Below are 17,113 nucleotides of genomic sequence, written 5' to 3'. Positions count from 1 at the left end.
TCCCCTTGGCTAAGGTGGGCGTTCTTATGTTCTTGGTTTTGGGAGTTTTATATGAGTGTATTTACGTGGCGAATGCATTTTCCGGTTTTGCAGGGGGTGGTCGAAATGAGCATATATTACACTCTGAGTCGATGGACCAGCTATGACCAGATGGACCAGATGATGTAACGAGTTTCAGATGGACTTTCGAACTAGGAAGTGCCGGAACGTGGTAGTTAATTACAAGACAGTTGACACCCTTGCGATCTACATACTTAGATTATGTCACTTGGATCAAGGTTACTAGAGAATGAATTTCACACTTCAAGAGTTGATGGAGTTCAACGTACTTTTTACTGAACTGTTATCGAACTTTTTCCGTCCATCCGGAACCTTTTTGGAACCTCAATGCACCTTTGGGGGAGCAAGCATTTTGTTTCATAACAAATCAATATAACCGGAAAATTTGATCGAAATAATCAAAAATTTTCAAGTGCTAATCAAAAGCGATGAGGTGTCCAATTTATAAAATAAATGACATAAGCAAAAATTGTTTTACTAAATCCGAAGAAATATTTCTGCTGGAATCCCTTTAACGCAGCTTTCAAGAGCTCTGCTACTGGTTTCGCCCCCTTCCATGCAAAATATTCATCAAAACGTCGTTGTTGATAACCATTCAAGTCGTCGACCAGATAAGCCCGTTCCGTTCCGATCCGGGGAATGCTGAAACCTTGATTGCACCTGGAGGCGCAAATCGATTGAACCGGGAGGCAAATATCTCTTCTGCCTCCTTTTTTTTTCATTTTGCTATCAAGCTATGAAGCCAATCGGATCACTTTCACTGCTTATATTGCTGGTGAGGAAATTTAGTTTTCCTATTGGTGGTATTGCTTTTTTATGTTCATCTTCTGGGAGGGAAAAATGCCACCACATGACGATGATGATGGAGGAGAAGCAACGGGAAGGCATCCGTCGAAGACATGCCTTTTTAACCTCCAGGGAACGTAGCTCACATGCATTCTAGCTTTGTCGGGCAGAAGTTCTTTGGCAAGTCTTAAATTCCGGCATACCTGCGTCTGGTTCGGAACACATGCTTACACGAATTTCACGCAGTATGTTTTTGAGCATGTCGTTTCGGGTGGTCCGGAAGAGAGGAGGTGAGGTTAAGTGGGTGGGTGGGAATTCACAAATCTCATTCACAAGGGTGCTGAACTAACATCAGGGAGTTCAAGCTTTCCGAAAGCACGACCATGCGGTGTAAGAAAGAATGTAAAATTTTCCATTTACTTCGCATCTTCAAACCTGCGATAGGACTGACTTGGCTGGTGAACCTCAATCGTCTTGTTAACGAACTTGGTTGAGCCATTTCGCTGCGGGTTTATAGTAATCTCTTATTTTATCTAACCTTTATGGTGGAACACGTATTTTTTGGCAAAGAAAAGAGAACGTCGTTGATTTATGACCTGAACTCCAACTGTTTCGAAAATCTTTTTATTAATGTTAAAAAACAAAAACTACAAAAACTACCAAAAAATACCAAACAGAGAAAAAAGACAAAAAAGACAAAAAAGACAAAAAAGACAAAAAAGACAAAAAAGACAAAAAAGACAAAAAAGACAAAAAAGACAAAAAAGACAAAAAAGACAAAAAAGACAAAAAAGACAAAAAAGACAAAAAAGACAAAAAAGACAAAAAAGACAAAAAAGACAAAAAAGACAAAAAAGACAAAAAAGACAAAAAAGACAAAAAAGACAAAAAAGACAAAAAAGACAAAAAAGACAAAAAAGACAAAAAAGACAAAAAAGACAAAAAAGACAAAAAAGACAAAAAAGACAAAAAAGACAAAAAAGACAAAAAAGACAAAAAAGACAAAAAAGACAAAAAAGACAAAAAAGACAAAAAAGACAAAAAAGACAAAAAAGACAAAAAAGACAAAAAAGACAAAAAAGACAAAAAAGACAAAAAAGACAAAAAAGACAAAAAAGACAAAAAAGACAAAAAAGACAAAAAAGACAAAAAAGACAAAAAAGACAAAAAAGACAAAAAAGACAAAAAAGACAAAAAAGACAAAAAAGACAAAAAAGACAAAAAAGACAAAAAAGACAAAAAAGACAAAAAAGACAAAAAAGACAAAAAAGACAAAAAAGACAAAAAAGACAAAAAAGACAAAAAAGACAAAAAAGACAAAAAAGACAAAAAAGACAAAAAAGACAAAAAAGACAAAAAAGACAAAAAAGACAAAAAAGACAAAAAAGACAAAAAAGACAAAAAAGACAAAAAAGACAAAAAAGACAAAAAAGACAAAAAAGACAAAAAAGACAAAAAAGACAAAAAAGACAAAAAAGACAAAAAAGACAAAAAAGACAAAAAAGACAAAAAAGACAAAAAAGACAAAAAAGACAAAAAAGACAAAAAAGACAAAAAAGACAAAAAAGACAAAAAAGACAAAAAAGACAAAAAAGACAAAAAAGACAAAAAAGACAAAAAAGACAAAAAAGACAAAAAAGACAAAAAAGACAAAAAAGACAAAAAAGACAAAAAAGACAAAAAAGACAAAAAAGACAAAAAAGACAAAAAAGACAAAAAAGACAAAAAAGACAAAAAAGACAAAAAAGACAAAAAAGACAAAAAAGACAAAAAAGACAAAAAAGACAAAAAAGACAAAAAAGACAAAAAAGACATAAAAGACAAAAAAGACAAAAAAGACAAAAAAGACAAAAAAGACAAAAAAGACAAAAAAGACAAAAAAGACAAAAAAGACAAAAAAGACAAAAAAGACAAAAAAGACAAAAAAGACAAAAAAGACAAAAAAGACAAAAAAGACAAAAAAGACAAAAAAGACAAAAAAGACAAAAAAGACAAAAAAGACAAAAAAGACAAAAAAGACAAAAAAGACAAAAAAGACAAAAAAGACAAAAAAGACAAAAAAGACAAAAAAGACAAAAAAGACAAAAAAGACAAAAAAGACAAAAAAGACAAAAAAGACAAAAAAGACAAAAAAGACAAAAAAGACAAAAAAGACAAAAAAGACAAAAAAGACAAAAAAGACAAAAAAGACAAAAAAGACAAAAAAGACAAAAAAGACAAAAAAGACAAAAAAGACAAAAAAGACAAAAAAGACAAAAAAGACAAAAAAGACAAAAAAGACAAAAAAGACAAAAAAGACAAAAAAGACAAAAAAGACAAAAAAGACAAAAAAGACAAAAAAGACAATAAAAAACAAAAAGACAAAAAAGACAATAAAAAACAAAAAGACAAAAAAGACACACTAAAAAGCAAATGTTGAATAGAAAAACATAAAACCAAATAGGCGTATCATATAAAAATTTGATTATTTTAAAGTAACTTTTTTTAAAAGACACAAGAATGTGTTCAGGAATTCACCGCACAAAAAAATTTTATTGATCTATTTTTTTTTTTTTTTATAATTCGTTTATTTGAAACGGCTCGTACCGAAGGTTTTAAGGAGCCAAAGTCAGATTTTTTTTTGTATTTACAATTCATTGTTAAGAACTAGAATAGATAAAGGGAAAAATAGTAAAGGGTTGTTTAAAGACAGAGGTTGATAGCTTTTAAGAAAAGGTAGATTTCGAACATGTAATCAAGGTCTATCATAGCTAATACATCTCTTACAGGGGTGTAGGGTGGTTTCCCTCGGGCCCGAAGGGAGTCCAATAAATCCGCTCTGGCGGCTAGATGGACCTCACATGACCAAACGATATGCTCGATGTCGTGGTAACCTTGGCCACAGCCACACAAATTGCTGCCAGCAATATTTAAACGATAGAGTACCGCATCCATGGAATAATGATTGGACATGAGACGGGAGAATATACGAATAAAATCCCGACTCAGGTCCAACCTATTAAACCAGGGTTTGAGGCTTACCTTTGGAATAATCGAGTGGAACCAGCGGCCCTTCTCATCTTCGTCCCATTTGCGCTGCCAGTTGACGAGAGCGTTTCGACGAATCAAAAAATAGAATTCATTGAAGGCAATTTCACGCTGATAAATATTGCCTTCAGTTGCACCCACCTTTGCTAGTGAGTCTGCCTTCTCATTGCCCACTATCGAGCAATGTGAAGGAACCCAGACAAAGGTGATGATAAAGCAGCGTCTAGATAAAGCACTCAACGTTATCCGTATCTTCTCAAGGAAGTACGGCGAGTGCTTTCCGGGCTTTATTGAACGAATAGCCTCAACAGAACTGAGACTAACCGTTACAATGAAGTAGTGTTCAACGGTTCGCGTGGCTATGTTATTCAGTGCCCAAAGAATAGCTGCTAATTCAGCGACATACACTGAGCATGGAGATTGCAGACTAAAAGATGCACAGGATATTTGGTTGAACACTCCAAATCCGGTACACTCGTTTATAAGAGATCCATCAGTAAAGTACATTTGTTCAGCATTGACGTGTCCATACTTTGCATTAAAAATCCTGGGAACAACGAGGGGACGATGTTGTTCCGGAATCCCACGGATTTCCTGCTGCATGAATATATCAAACTGGACAGAGGAGTTGTCGTAGGTAGGGAGAAAAACACGAATGGAAGAATACGATGAAGGATTAACATGCATAGACATGAATTCATGATATACAGTCATATATCTTGTTTGAAGATTTTGCTCAAGTAGCTTCTCGAAATTTGCAATCACCAATGGGTTCATGACCTCACACCTGATGAGGAACCGGAGAGATAATGAATAAAATCGATCTCTCAGTGGAAGTATGCCTGCCAAAACTTCAAGACTCAGGGTGTGCGTTGAAGGCATAGAACCCAATGCTATTCGCAGACATCGATATTGAATACGCTCGAGTTTGATTAGGTGCGTTTTGGCAGCTGACTGGAAACAGAAACTGCCATATTCCATCACTGATAAAATTGTTGTACGGTACAGTTTTATAAGATCTTCTGGACGGGCTCCCCACCAGGTGCCAGTGATTGATCGGAGAAAATTTATTCTTTGTTGGCATTTTCCTTTCAGATACTCAATGTGGGCTCTCCAGGTACACTTGGAGTCAAACCAAACCCCAAGATACTTAAAACACCTCGATTGAGTGATCGTTCTGCCTAGGAGTTGAAACTTCGGTTGAGCAGGTCTACGTTTCTTAGAGAAAACAACCATCTCCGTTTTCTGAGGAGAAAACTCGATCCCAAGCCCCAAAGCCCAGGAAGACAATCTGTCTAAAGTATCTTGTAAAGGTCTGTGCAAATGAGACTCGGTAGATCCTGTGACAGACACCACGCCATCATCTGCAAGTTGTCTGAGAGTGCAGCCTTCAGAGAGACAACTGTCGATGTCACTTACGTAAAAGTTGTACAAAAGTGGACTTAAACAAGAACCCTGCGGGAGGCCCATGTAGGAGGTTCTTGTAATTGCAATATCTCCGTGAGCAAAGTTCAGATGTTTCTCACAAAGCAAGCTGTATAAGATATTGTTCAATAGTGGAGGCAGACCCCGGGAGTGCAACTTGTCTGACAACACCTCTATTGAGACTGCATCAAAAGCTCCCTTTATGTCTAGAAACACTGAAGCCATTTGCTCACGATTTGCGTACGCCATTTGAATCTCTGAAGACAGCAAAGCAAGACAATCGTTTGTTCCTTTGCCCCTTCGAAACCCAAATTGAGTATCTGAAAGGAGGCCATTTGTTTCCACCCATTTATCCAATCGGAACAAAATCATTTTCTCCATCAATTTCCGTATACAAGACAACATCGCTATTGGACGGTACGAATTGGGATCAGACACTGGTTTTCCGGGCTTTTGGATAGCAATAACTCTCACTTGTCTCCACTCTTGGGGAACAATGTTGTGCTCCAAGAATTGATTGAATAAATTTAATAGGCGAAATTTTGCGGCATCCGGAAGGTTTTTCAACAAGTTAAATTTGATTTTATCAATTCCCGGAGCTGAATTGTTGCAAGAGAGGAGGGCAAGTGAAAATTCGACCATTGAAAAGCTGGAATCCAGATCACACCTATCTGGAGGCACATTCCGGATTATTTTTTGCACAGGTGCAGAATCTGGACAGACTTTCCGTGCGAAGTTAAATATCCATCTATGTGAATATTCTTCACTTTCGTTTGTAGATGATCGGTTACGCATGCTTCGTGCCACTCTCCACAAGGTACTCAAGGATGTTTCCCGAGATAAACCACCCACAAAATTCCTCCAATACGCCTTTTTCTTCCCCTTTATCAGATTTTTGAACTGATTTTCAAGGGTAACATATGTTTCAAAAAGGACGAGAGTTCCATGTTTTCGAAAATCTTTGAAGGCTTTCGATTTGTCCTTATAAAGCTTGGAACACTGCTGGTCCCACCATGGATTAGGTGGCCTTCTAGGAACAGATGTATCTGGGATGGGTTTTGTTTGAGCACAAAGTGCACTTTCATGTATCAAACGAGAAAGATAGTGGTACTCCTCTAAAGGAGGTAAAACATGCATAGAATCGATGGCTGTTATTATTTCGTCCGAGTACTTCTTCCAGTCGATGTGTCTTGTAAGGTCATATGTCATATTTATTGTGTTTGAAGAGCTGACCCCATTGGTGATAGTAATTTCGATAGGCAAGTGATCACTACCATTAGGATCATGGACCACCTTCCACTGGCAATCAAATGATAGGGAATTAGAGCAGAGTGAGAGGTCAATTGCACTTTGTCTTGCAGGAGGTTTAGGTACCCGTGTTTTTTCACCCGTGTTCAAAACTGTTAAATTGAAACTGTCGCAAATGTCATAGATAAGAGTAGAACGACTATCGTCAATTTGTTCTCCCCAGACAGTCCCATGTGAATTGAAGTCACCCAGGATCAACCTTGGCTCAGGAAGCACTGAGCACAGGTCCACTAGGTGACTTCGATCCACTGCAACTCTCTGAGGCCAGTACAAACTGACAACACATAAGTCCTTACCTCTTATAGTTGTATGACAAGCAACAGCTTCAATTCCGCCCGATAAAGGAAGGTGAATTCTATAAAAGGAGTGGCACTTATTGATCCCCAAAAGCACCCCTCCATAAGAATCGTCACGATCCAGACGGATAATATTAAAATTGTGGAATGAGATGTTAGATTGAGAAGATAGCCAAGTTTCGGACAATGCAAAAATATCACAGTTTGTTTTTTGAAGTAAATAGTTGAACACATCCAGTTTGGGAATGAGACTACGACAATTCCACTGTAGAACAGTGATATCTCCGACCTCTCGGCGAAAATTAGCCATCGAGAGAGATAAACACTGAAAGAAGGGGCCAAGTTTGCATCAATTGCTCAATAAATGACTTCACAATAGGAAGCATTGCCGTAATAATACTTCTGATAGAGTCCGATGCCTCAAAAAACGAAAGAAATCCATTCACAATATCGGACAGCTTGAAAAGTCCCATCTGAACAGTCACAGCAGAAGAGCTAGCATTAGGTGTTGGGTCTTTTGATGCTCCTGCGACTGCTGGATCATTGAAAGATGTAGTTTTCCCGCGAAAACCAGGTGGGATTTGGTTTTCCTTATTCACAGAAGAAGATTTCTTACCACCGCTGACTGATGAACTGATAAGAGGGACCTTTTTAGGAATTTTAGGAGAAGTTACCTTTGTACGCTTCCGGGAGCTCCCTGACAAGAATGATGGCTGTTCTTCATCAGTTGTATCTGTGGCACCGTCGTCAACCGGCAGTACAGAAAAAACATTGTTTGAAAGAGATTCTACCGGAGGCGATATGCTCTTCAGAACGGCGGCATAGGAGCGTTTTGATCTTTCCATCAACGAACGCCTCTGTTTTACCCAACTGTTTTTGAATGCGTCACAAGAAGATAAATCATGGGGAGAACCTCCGCAATAGACACATTTGTGAACTGTTGCGGAGCACGATCCATCCCCATGATTATCTCCGCAACGAGGTTTACTGCAACAGTGGGAGGCAGTATGTCCAATTTTGACACATTTGTCGCACTTCATGGGACGAGGCACGAACAACCTAACCGGAAGCCTTAGCATGTCATCAATAAGGACATAATGAGGGAGTGCTGTGCCCTCAAAAGTTACCCGAAATGAGGCTGACGGCGAATATTTTTTAACGCCAGCAACGACGGAGGCAGTCACGAGTTGGCGGCAATCCAAGATTTTGACCTCAGTCGAGTCGAGGCTCCTGAATCTGCCAACGCCGTGGGCTTTAACATATTCTGCTGTCAGGCTCATTTCGGATATCACTCCCTCGATTTCCACCTCTCGAGATGGAACAAAAACTCGATATTCCAAATTAAAATGATTGCTGGCAACAATTTCGTTGGCTGCTTTCAGGCTAGCCACGACAACTCGCAATTTATTTGGTCTTACCTTTGTAACGCTGGTTACAGAGGACCACTTAGCCAGAGTCTTCGTAATTTGAATAACGTTGAGCGGTTTTCCGTTAGGTTTAGGCCGGAAAAAAACCACCCATGGACCAGCAAGAGTCGAATTAGCTGAATAAACCTTGATTCGGGGGGGCGTTGTTTCTGTGGGTGACTTCGAGAGATCCTTCTGTGTAAATGTATGAGCACCTGAAGGGCCCGCTTCATCAACTGAGATGTTATTCTCAGTGGAAAAGCTAGGGTCCTCCAGGTGCTCAACATTTTCATAGAGGATGCCCGCATCATCCATAGGAACCGCGGGGTCCACACCCCCGCCTTCGCTCATATCTTATTACGGGGAAAAATATGTCCCCCGTAATGAAAATATGAACGAAGTACACTGATCAAAATGTGAAAAAAAACAAAGGGAAAAGATAGTTGGAGCTAGTACATACTATAGGTTAGAATACAAAAAAGGGAAAATAAAAAAAAGCAAATACAAATCTTATTTTCGTGTTTGTTGTTTCAAACGAATCCAGTGAGGCTTTGTTTTGTAGCCACCCTTCGCTCGGCTCGATTTCAGTATGGCAGCTTATCGGATGACCTTGACTTCACCACGTGTTTCGGTCGAAAAAATGCCTCTCTCTCGTGGTCGACTGGCTATCGTGTAGAGGTCCCTCCTGGTCCCCGGCGACGGCACACCTACTCCGGATTGGCGGGTTACCAATTGAATCCTCAGAACTCCTTATTGGACGGGAAACACGACGCGTATACGAAAACCACAATCTATTGTTTTCATTTATGAAGAGCGACAAAACAATGCGACTGCGCGGTTCAAAGTTAACGGTTGGAATGTATTGATCTATTCAAAAAATATTTTGGAAAAACTATTCCTCAAAATTTGAAATTGATTTTTTACCGCGTTTGAATCTGAATCTATTATAAAAGATTTCTGGTTTCCATATCATATCTAGCTTTAACAAAAGAAATCTTAAAATCACGAATTATTTTTTAAAAAAAAAGCATATTCGCTCAAATCAATTGTGAGATACATCCATAAAAAAAACTCTCACTTGGCATAAAGAAATTCAAATTAATTCAAGGAGCCGTGTACGTAGCTGATTTGTGATCAGCTTACAGAAAGAGACATGCTTTTGTAAGATTATAAACTCGTTTGTGTGTGAAATTGCTCTCCGATAGGATGCTCTCCTTACTCCCTACCGAGCGACGACCGCGAGTCCATCAACCAATTCTTCATAATTTTAATCGTACATCTCCTTCCATGTTCTGTGCATGGGAAACAGATACAATGCACCTAGATTTATTTTTCCGTTTGGGAATAAATGAATTCTAGGGTAAAAGCTGATTTTAGAGTTGGATAACATCGGTATTTTTTTTTTTGTTTCTTCAGTTTATGACGGTTTCATATTTGAATATTTTTCTTGTCAAATCACGTTGTTTGCTTCAATAGCTCTACCATGAGATTTTACAAACAAGTCTCATTCTTCATCTGGTAGTCAAACCATCGTCGTGCCCTCGGCGTTACCCTGTTTTGCGATGCAGTTTCAATCACATTATTCCGCACGAAGTGTGCTCGCAAAAAAATGCGCTCGGTGAAAAACATGCAACTGCTGCAGGTCAACATTATAATGTGATCAGCGAATCGTATACACTAGTTAAGAAAATTGAATTGGAAATACACATTCTAAACTGGTACCAACTTAGTGTGTTTGCATAAATATGACATTGACATTATTGATTTTGAATCAATTGTGCCAAATTGAGAGTAAAATGGCTTTTTGGAAAACAAATTCTATCCTGCCAGAATCAGTCCACTTTTTGTAGAGGAGTTTTTCACACAAAACAAGTCATAATTCAAGAATTTATATAAGTTCTATTGTCAAACAGTTGAGCATTTGCTAAACTACGCTACACTTTTTAAAGCGCAAACTACTGTTTATGATAATGTCAAAGTTCACTCACTAACCTCGTTCCATCGTTTGTCAGACGAGACAAAAAAGATTACTGCTCTACTCGGTTTCCAACATCAAACAGGAAGAAAAACAAACCGTCGTCGGCCCATTCAGATATGCAATTTCTTTGACCACACGTAGGGCACGTCTTTCTTCTTTGCTCGCTCATTGATTGTCATTGTTATTGTCGTTTGTGTCTGCTAGGCTCTACAGGCCAATCATTTCCACCATTTTCACTCCGGAGGTCATATTAATGGAACACGTTGCACATTGAATATGGATCATGACCTGGAAAATGCCACGGGGATATGTAAATGAGTGTAGGTAACTTTAAATTTACCACAACCCAAGTAACCACACTAAAATGTTAGCCACTCAAATCAATGAAAATTTTGGCAATTTTCGTTAGGTCATAAACTTCTTTATTTATTCACATGTTTTTCCGTCTCACAACATAACTTGACGAACAACATTTCTTCAATTCACTCGGTCCATGGCAACAGTTCTCCAATTTCTCGGACATCCCACGTTCACCAGATCACGCTCCAGTTGGTCTAACCACTTAGCTCGTTGCGCCCTGCTCGTCTCGTTTCTACCGGATTGTTCTGCCCAGCGTATTCGTCCCCCCTTCACCACCTTTTGGATACTGGGTTCGCCGTAGAGTCGCGCGAGCTCGTTGTTCATCCTTCGCCTCCACACTCCGTTCTTCTACACGCCGCCAAAGATGGCTCTTAACACTCGTCGCTCGAATACCTCGGGTGTGCGCAGGTCCTCCTCGAGCAATATCCAAGTCTAGTGCCCGTAGAGGACAGCCGGTATAATGAGCGTCATGTACAGAATAATCTTCGTGCGAGGGCTGAGTTTTCTTCACCGCAGTTGCTCGTGGAGTCCATAGTCCTTCCGCTGATCATTTGCCCCCGGATCTCACGGCTGGTGTCATTCTCTACGATCACCAGTGAGCCGAGATAGACAAAGTCTTCGATTAACTCTAGCTAGTCGCCGTCGATCGTTATTTAATTGTTCTGATCAGCTTCCCGGAAAAGCCGTTCACGTCCTTGATTTTTTAAAGATCATCACGGTCGATCGTGTCGTATGCGGCTTTGAATTCCATGAATAGATGTTGCATAGGGACTTGGTGTTCAAGGCATTTTTGGAGAATTTTCCGTAATGTGAAGATCTGGTACGTCGTAGACCGTCCCACTTCCCACGAATCTGTTTGATTTTGGCGTTAGGAGGTGGAGTAGGATTCGGGATAACACTTTGTAGGCGACAATGAGGACAGTGAGCGCTCGGTAGTTCTCACAGTCCAATTTGTTGCTCTTCTTGTGTATTACCCCTGCTTTTCACTCCTTCGTTAGCTGTTCTGTGTCCCAGATCCGGACCATCAACCGGTGTAGGCAATCGGCCAACTTATCCGGGCCCATTTAAATGAGTTCAGCTGTGATGCCATCCTTCCCAGCCGATTTGTTGCTATTCAACTGACTAATTGCTTCCTTAACTTCACTCATCGTTGGGAGTGGCTCCTTTACGTCGTTGGCTACGCCAGCGATGTACCTTCCCCACCGTCTTGATCTTCGGCATGTGCGCCTTTCAGGTGTTCATCGAAGTGCTGCTTCCACCTTTTGATCACTTCACGATTGTCCGTCACGATGCCCCCATCCTTATCCCGGCTCATTTCGGCATTTTGCAATTTTTCAGCCATTCATTTTACTACCAGAACCGAAACGATTGAAAAACAATCACAATAGCCTTGACAAATATCCCCTTCCAGTATCTCCGTCTTATGAAACGGAGGAACAAACAATCAGGAGCAGCAGCCTTATAAATCTGTGCGTTCTTCTTCCAGCGGAAGGCCAAATCAAAACACACAATCAGCAGCAGCAGTCCTGAAAATCTTTGCTTCCTAAGCCGATTCGTTTTTTTTTTCACCCGAAGGCCATATGAAAAAAAAACAATCAGCAGCAGCAGCAGCGTTGAAAACCTGCGCTTCCTAAGCCAATCCGTCTTTGTCCACCAGAAGACCAAATCAAAACATTAAAACAGCAGTAGTAGACTTAAAAATCTGCACTTCCAAAGTTAATCCGTCATTCGCCACTGGAAGGTCTTATCAAAACAAACAAATATCAGCAGCAGCCTTGAAAATCTGCGCTTCTTAAGGCAATCCGTCTTTTTACACCAGAAGGTCAAACAAAAACAACAAACAGCAGCCCTCCATCAAAGTCTTTACAGTGTCATCCGGCACCTATTTCACAGGTTTTTTTCCTTTTTCTTAACATGTCCTTCTCGTCTTTGACTGTTTTCTTCCTCTTCCGAAGTTCCGCTCCGCTCCGAGCGCAGCTCCGGACAGTTTGGCGGGTTCATGTCCTCTGGAACAAAATGGAAAGAATTGGCCTCATGCCACTCCAGGACACTTTTAGAATAGTGGCATGATGCCAAATCTGTCCAAAAAAAGCGCAGCTTCGTCGTGCTGCTGCAAGAACGGCAAAAGGCGCTTCTCGAGGCACTCAGATTTGTAGATCTCGCCATTTACTGTTCCCTTTGTCACGAAAGGCTCACTCCTCAGTCCGCAAGAGCAGATAACCTACTAATCGAGATATTTGGAGGTGAACTTCGATATTTTCTTCTTTTTAAATTGGTCGTCCACATCGAAGTTGCTCTTGCAGTGAAAACCTTCAACCCTGGAATTTGCTTAAAATCGGATTTTATATACGTTTCATCGTCCATCACACAGCAGCCATATTTTGTCAGCATCTACCCGTAGAGGCTCCGTGCCCGTGTTCTAGCCGTCGATTGTTGCCGCTCCACGCGGTTTTGGAAGTTCTGTACCTTGTATGTATGTAGTCCAGCTCTCTTCTTTGCCTTCTGGACGTCTGCGACATGACGATTTTTTAAGCCAAATCACGGCTAGAGACGTTGGGATTTGCTTTAATCATCCGATACACCTTTCCCTCGGTCTTTTTCTTCTCCGGTCCCAGTTTTCTTCCAGATTCTTTGCCGTGGTCCAACGTCAACCACTCCTGGAGCCGCTCCAACACTCTGGAGATGATTGAGTGGTGAACAACACGACTTTCAGTTTGACAGCATGTAAACAATACACATCAATGAGAAATTGTGCAAAATTTGGTTGATTTTTACCCAATGGTAAAAAAGTTATGTCCTGTTAAATGTGTCGCAATAATTTCGTGCTCGCCCTTTATGTACCGGAGGAACAAATAATCAGAGCAGCAGCCTTAACAGAATTTGCAAATTTCACGTCTTTCCATCTTATTTACCGGATCAAACAATCATAGCAGCAGCCTTCACAACTTGCGCTTTTCCAGTCTTTATCCAGTATTTACCGGAGCTGGAACCATTTTCTAACAATCTGAGCATCAGCCTTGCAAATCTGTGCTCATCTTACCAACTACAGCATTGCCGTGATTTCACGATTCTTATGAATCTCCATTCAGAGATTCACTCAGACAAATCTTCACTAACAAGAATAGACTGACTTGAGTTTTTGATTACAGTTTCTCTTCCAGTGTTTTCACATATTTGTTTTTGTAAATTGCATAACTTTTATTTTATTATGCACATTCTTCATCTCACTTTTATAGGTATTGGCGCTCAAAATTGGTTCTTATCTTCATATAAAATACATCTTTGAGACATCGTGTCCCTATTTATCTGTTTTTTTTTCACAAAAATTAACATAAAGTAAGTAAAATGGAAAGAAATTTTTGCAAACTTTGGTTCAAAAATATTTGTGTCTATCCGATTTTCAAATATGTTAACTTAAAGTGCCTGACTTGGTCGTAAAGCACTCTTCTTCTCGGAAATTACCCTCTGTCTTTACTTTATGTAATGCTCGTTTCGTCTCATTTTTTAGAACAATCACTGATCCGACGGGTTCGACAAAACCGAAAAGAAGGCTGGCCAATGAGACGTAATCCTACGATAGCTACCAAAACCCGAAAATACTTTCGAATGTGAACCTTAAACGTTCCTCTTGTCTCTCCCTCTTAACCTTCCCATGCCGTTCGCAAAATATCCGTTTCGGGGAAATTTGAGTTGTAGTTTGATTTCGTTCTCCTGGCTGTAAATGTTAACCGATTTTGATGATATTATATTCATTGTGTAGGTAATTTGTTCTTATTACTCAAAATTTTAAAATAAAGTCGATATGTATTACAAAGTTATCAGAAACTGGTTCAGAAAGTAAAAAGTCCGAAAAATAAATTTTATTTTTAAAATGCTCATAACTTTTGACAGCTTTTCTGTATTTAAGTGTTTCATTGATGTTTGAAATCGTCAAAAATCCATCTCTCCGACAGTGTATAGATATGTTGGGGTCTAATGAAAGTTTTGACCGCTATCTCAGATCTTCCGGTAGAAAAAAAATCTATCTTTAAAAAACGATATCCAATTTTTGCTTTGCTTAGCTGTATTTCATTTCCCAATGAACCGATTTTCAAAACTCAAATTTCAATTTTTTGACGTTAATTTGATCATTATTTTCATAGAACATACTTGGTCTGTCAAAATTGCAAGTACTTCAGTATATTGGAATGATGATAAAGAGATTTTAAATGTGTGCTTCGGGTCATATTGACCCGAACGGCATGGGAATGCCGACGGCTTCCTCTTTTACTAAAAAAAGAAATAAATGAGTGGATACACTCGGCAATAAGAAACTTCCCAAGTAAAAACGCCTGGGGTGGAAGATCGACCGATCGATCTTCGAGCTCAAGTTTTTAGCTAGATCGATCTTACGACCGTTCATTTGAATCGATCTAGGAGATCCAGAAGATCGAACAATCCGATTTAGTCCAAAACTTATCTTAAACCACAAAGTCAGATGCCCTTAATGGCTAAAATTATTTAGATCCAGATGTCTCAGATTCAGACTCAGGAATAAATTTAAGTTTCATCATACTCAATATTCATATTCAATTCACATACATCGAGAATTCAAATTGTTCTTCAACCTGCAAATATCGTGATAAAAATTATAGCAATTTCGAGAAACCAATCTAAGACTATACCCCTACTCGGATAAGAGAATCATGAAGATAAAACATTCTAATTAGAATTGTCCCTCAAATCAAAGATCAGTCGTAAATTTCAGATTTAAACTCCATGATTACAGATTTAAGCCTCCAGTTCATATCTGATTATAATCCAAGACTTCAGATTTAGAATTCAGATTTGGAATTGAAATTAGATTCAAAGATTTCAATTTAAGATTCCAGATTCTTATTAAAGTTTCACTATGAAGAGAAAAAGAATCCTTTTCATATTATTTTATTTTTTCTTAAGAGCGAATTCATTTTTCAGTATGAATTTTATGTTTCTGGTAATAAAAAAGCATATCGCTTTCAAACTCAAAACGAAAAAGTTTTGAAAGTTGGTCTTCAGTTTAAGTATGGACTTTCATATAAAATCAAAATTTCTGTAATTTTGAAAGCTGGAATCTACGTTGTAACCTTGGACTTCTGAATCGTAAAATTCGTATTAACTTAAAAATGTTGAGGAAATCAGCCTAAATGAAACTAAAACAGCTGTTATGAGCACTCTCCCTCGCTATAGTAGAAAACTCATTATGTAACAATTTTTCATCGTCGATTAACCTTGTCTATGTGACGAGCCAAGTGCTAATTCGCTTTTGAACACGATGACTCCCTTCCTTCATCCCTACCACATGTAATTGACGCTTCCGATAAAAAATAATCACGGCAACATACCTCTGGTTTGACTTCCTGCTTCTCACCGCTGACTGATTCCGTTAAAATTCGCATAACATGCCACCAGAAATTCCGTTGCATTGAAGGGGGGAATAATATCCCACTAAAACCACACACAGAACCGCAGCATCGAAAGCACAACAACTACCACCACAAAACCGTCAACGTGTCACTAAATGAGATTCTAATACCATGCACCATACACAACGCATCACGCTTTTCTCGCTACATATTGTCTACTTATTACATGCCAATCCGTCAAGTGCAGCCGAGAAAACATTTTATGCAGCACGTCATCACGCCGTCACAGCTTTTTCTTCCTCTTCATCATGGTCGGCGTCATCGAAACAAACCGCTTTCTCAGCCACCACAAAATTAGTCACACGACAAACCACCCCCTCGAAACCGGAAAATGGTCCCTGGAAACGGATACACTTCTTCCACAGATAAACAAATCCGGCAAACGACGATTTTCCCGCAGCTTCCGGAAGTCTGTGCTAAAAGTTCCAACGGCGGTAATCCATCACACACTGTGGAAAGGGTCGTCCAGTAAGGCCGCCCTCAGCCCCGCGAACGCCCGATTCCGGGAACGATCCTCAATTGCTTCTGTCGGCCAATTACTGCTTCCCGACGAAACACGTTCTTTTAACCCGTTCGGAAGGAATCTTCAGCAGGACTGAAAGCAGAGCCTCGGCCAGAATCGAACGATGCTGGCTGCTTGTTTTCTAATGGTCCAGCTGGATGCTGCTTCTGCTGCTGATGGGTTGGGTAGAAAGCTGATGACGATAACGATCCTTTGGACTGCTGCGCTCGGCTCGGGTTATGACACTCACGACCCGAATGTCGGAACTCGCAGCCATGGGGCGAGCCGAGATTTCAACCGTACTGAGTGGGAGAGCTCAGGAAAAATTTAAACTTTTGCGCGTTCCTGATTAACAATTAACGGCACGAGCATGTATTTTTACAAATCATTCACAAAATTGCAAAGAAACATCTGCATTTTATTTTTCTTCCGTTTTCAATTATTCTTAAAAAATGTGTTTATTTTATTGTTTATTGTTATTATTATATATTTTAAAGCCATAAAGGGTGTCTCACTAGACT

The 17,113-nt window shown here is 39.4% G+C and overlaps 1 protein-coding gene across 1 annotated transcript in view; it reads right to left on the bottom strand.

The window, feature by feature from the left end:
* LOC129750080 (gamma-aminobutyric acid receptor subunit beta-like) overlaps positions 1 to 16,666 on the bottom strand; it is a 97,467-nt gene extending 80,801 nt beyond the window's left edge. The window contains exon 1 of the mRNA XM_055745302.1: positions 16,010 to 16,666. The gene's annotated coding sequence lies outside the window, so the exon portion shown is untranslated. The remainder of the gene's footprint in view (positions 1 to 16,009) is intronic.
* Positions 16,667 to 17,113: the final 447 nt, after the last annotated feature.

The sequence above is a fragment of the Uranotaenia lowii genome, chromosome 1 (genome assembly GCF_029784155.1).
Source record: "Uranotaenia lowii strain MFRU-FL chromosome 1, ASM2978415v1, whole genome shotgun sequence".
In the NCBI taxonomy this organism is placed as follows: domain Eukaryota; kingdom Metazoa; phylum Arthropoda; class Insecta; order Diptera; family Culicidae; genus Uranotaenia; species Uranotaenia lowii.
Note: the sequence above shows the minus strand (reverse complement) of the source record. Positions and strands in the feature narration are given on the sequence as shown.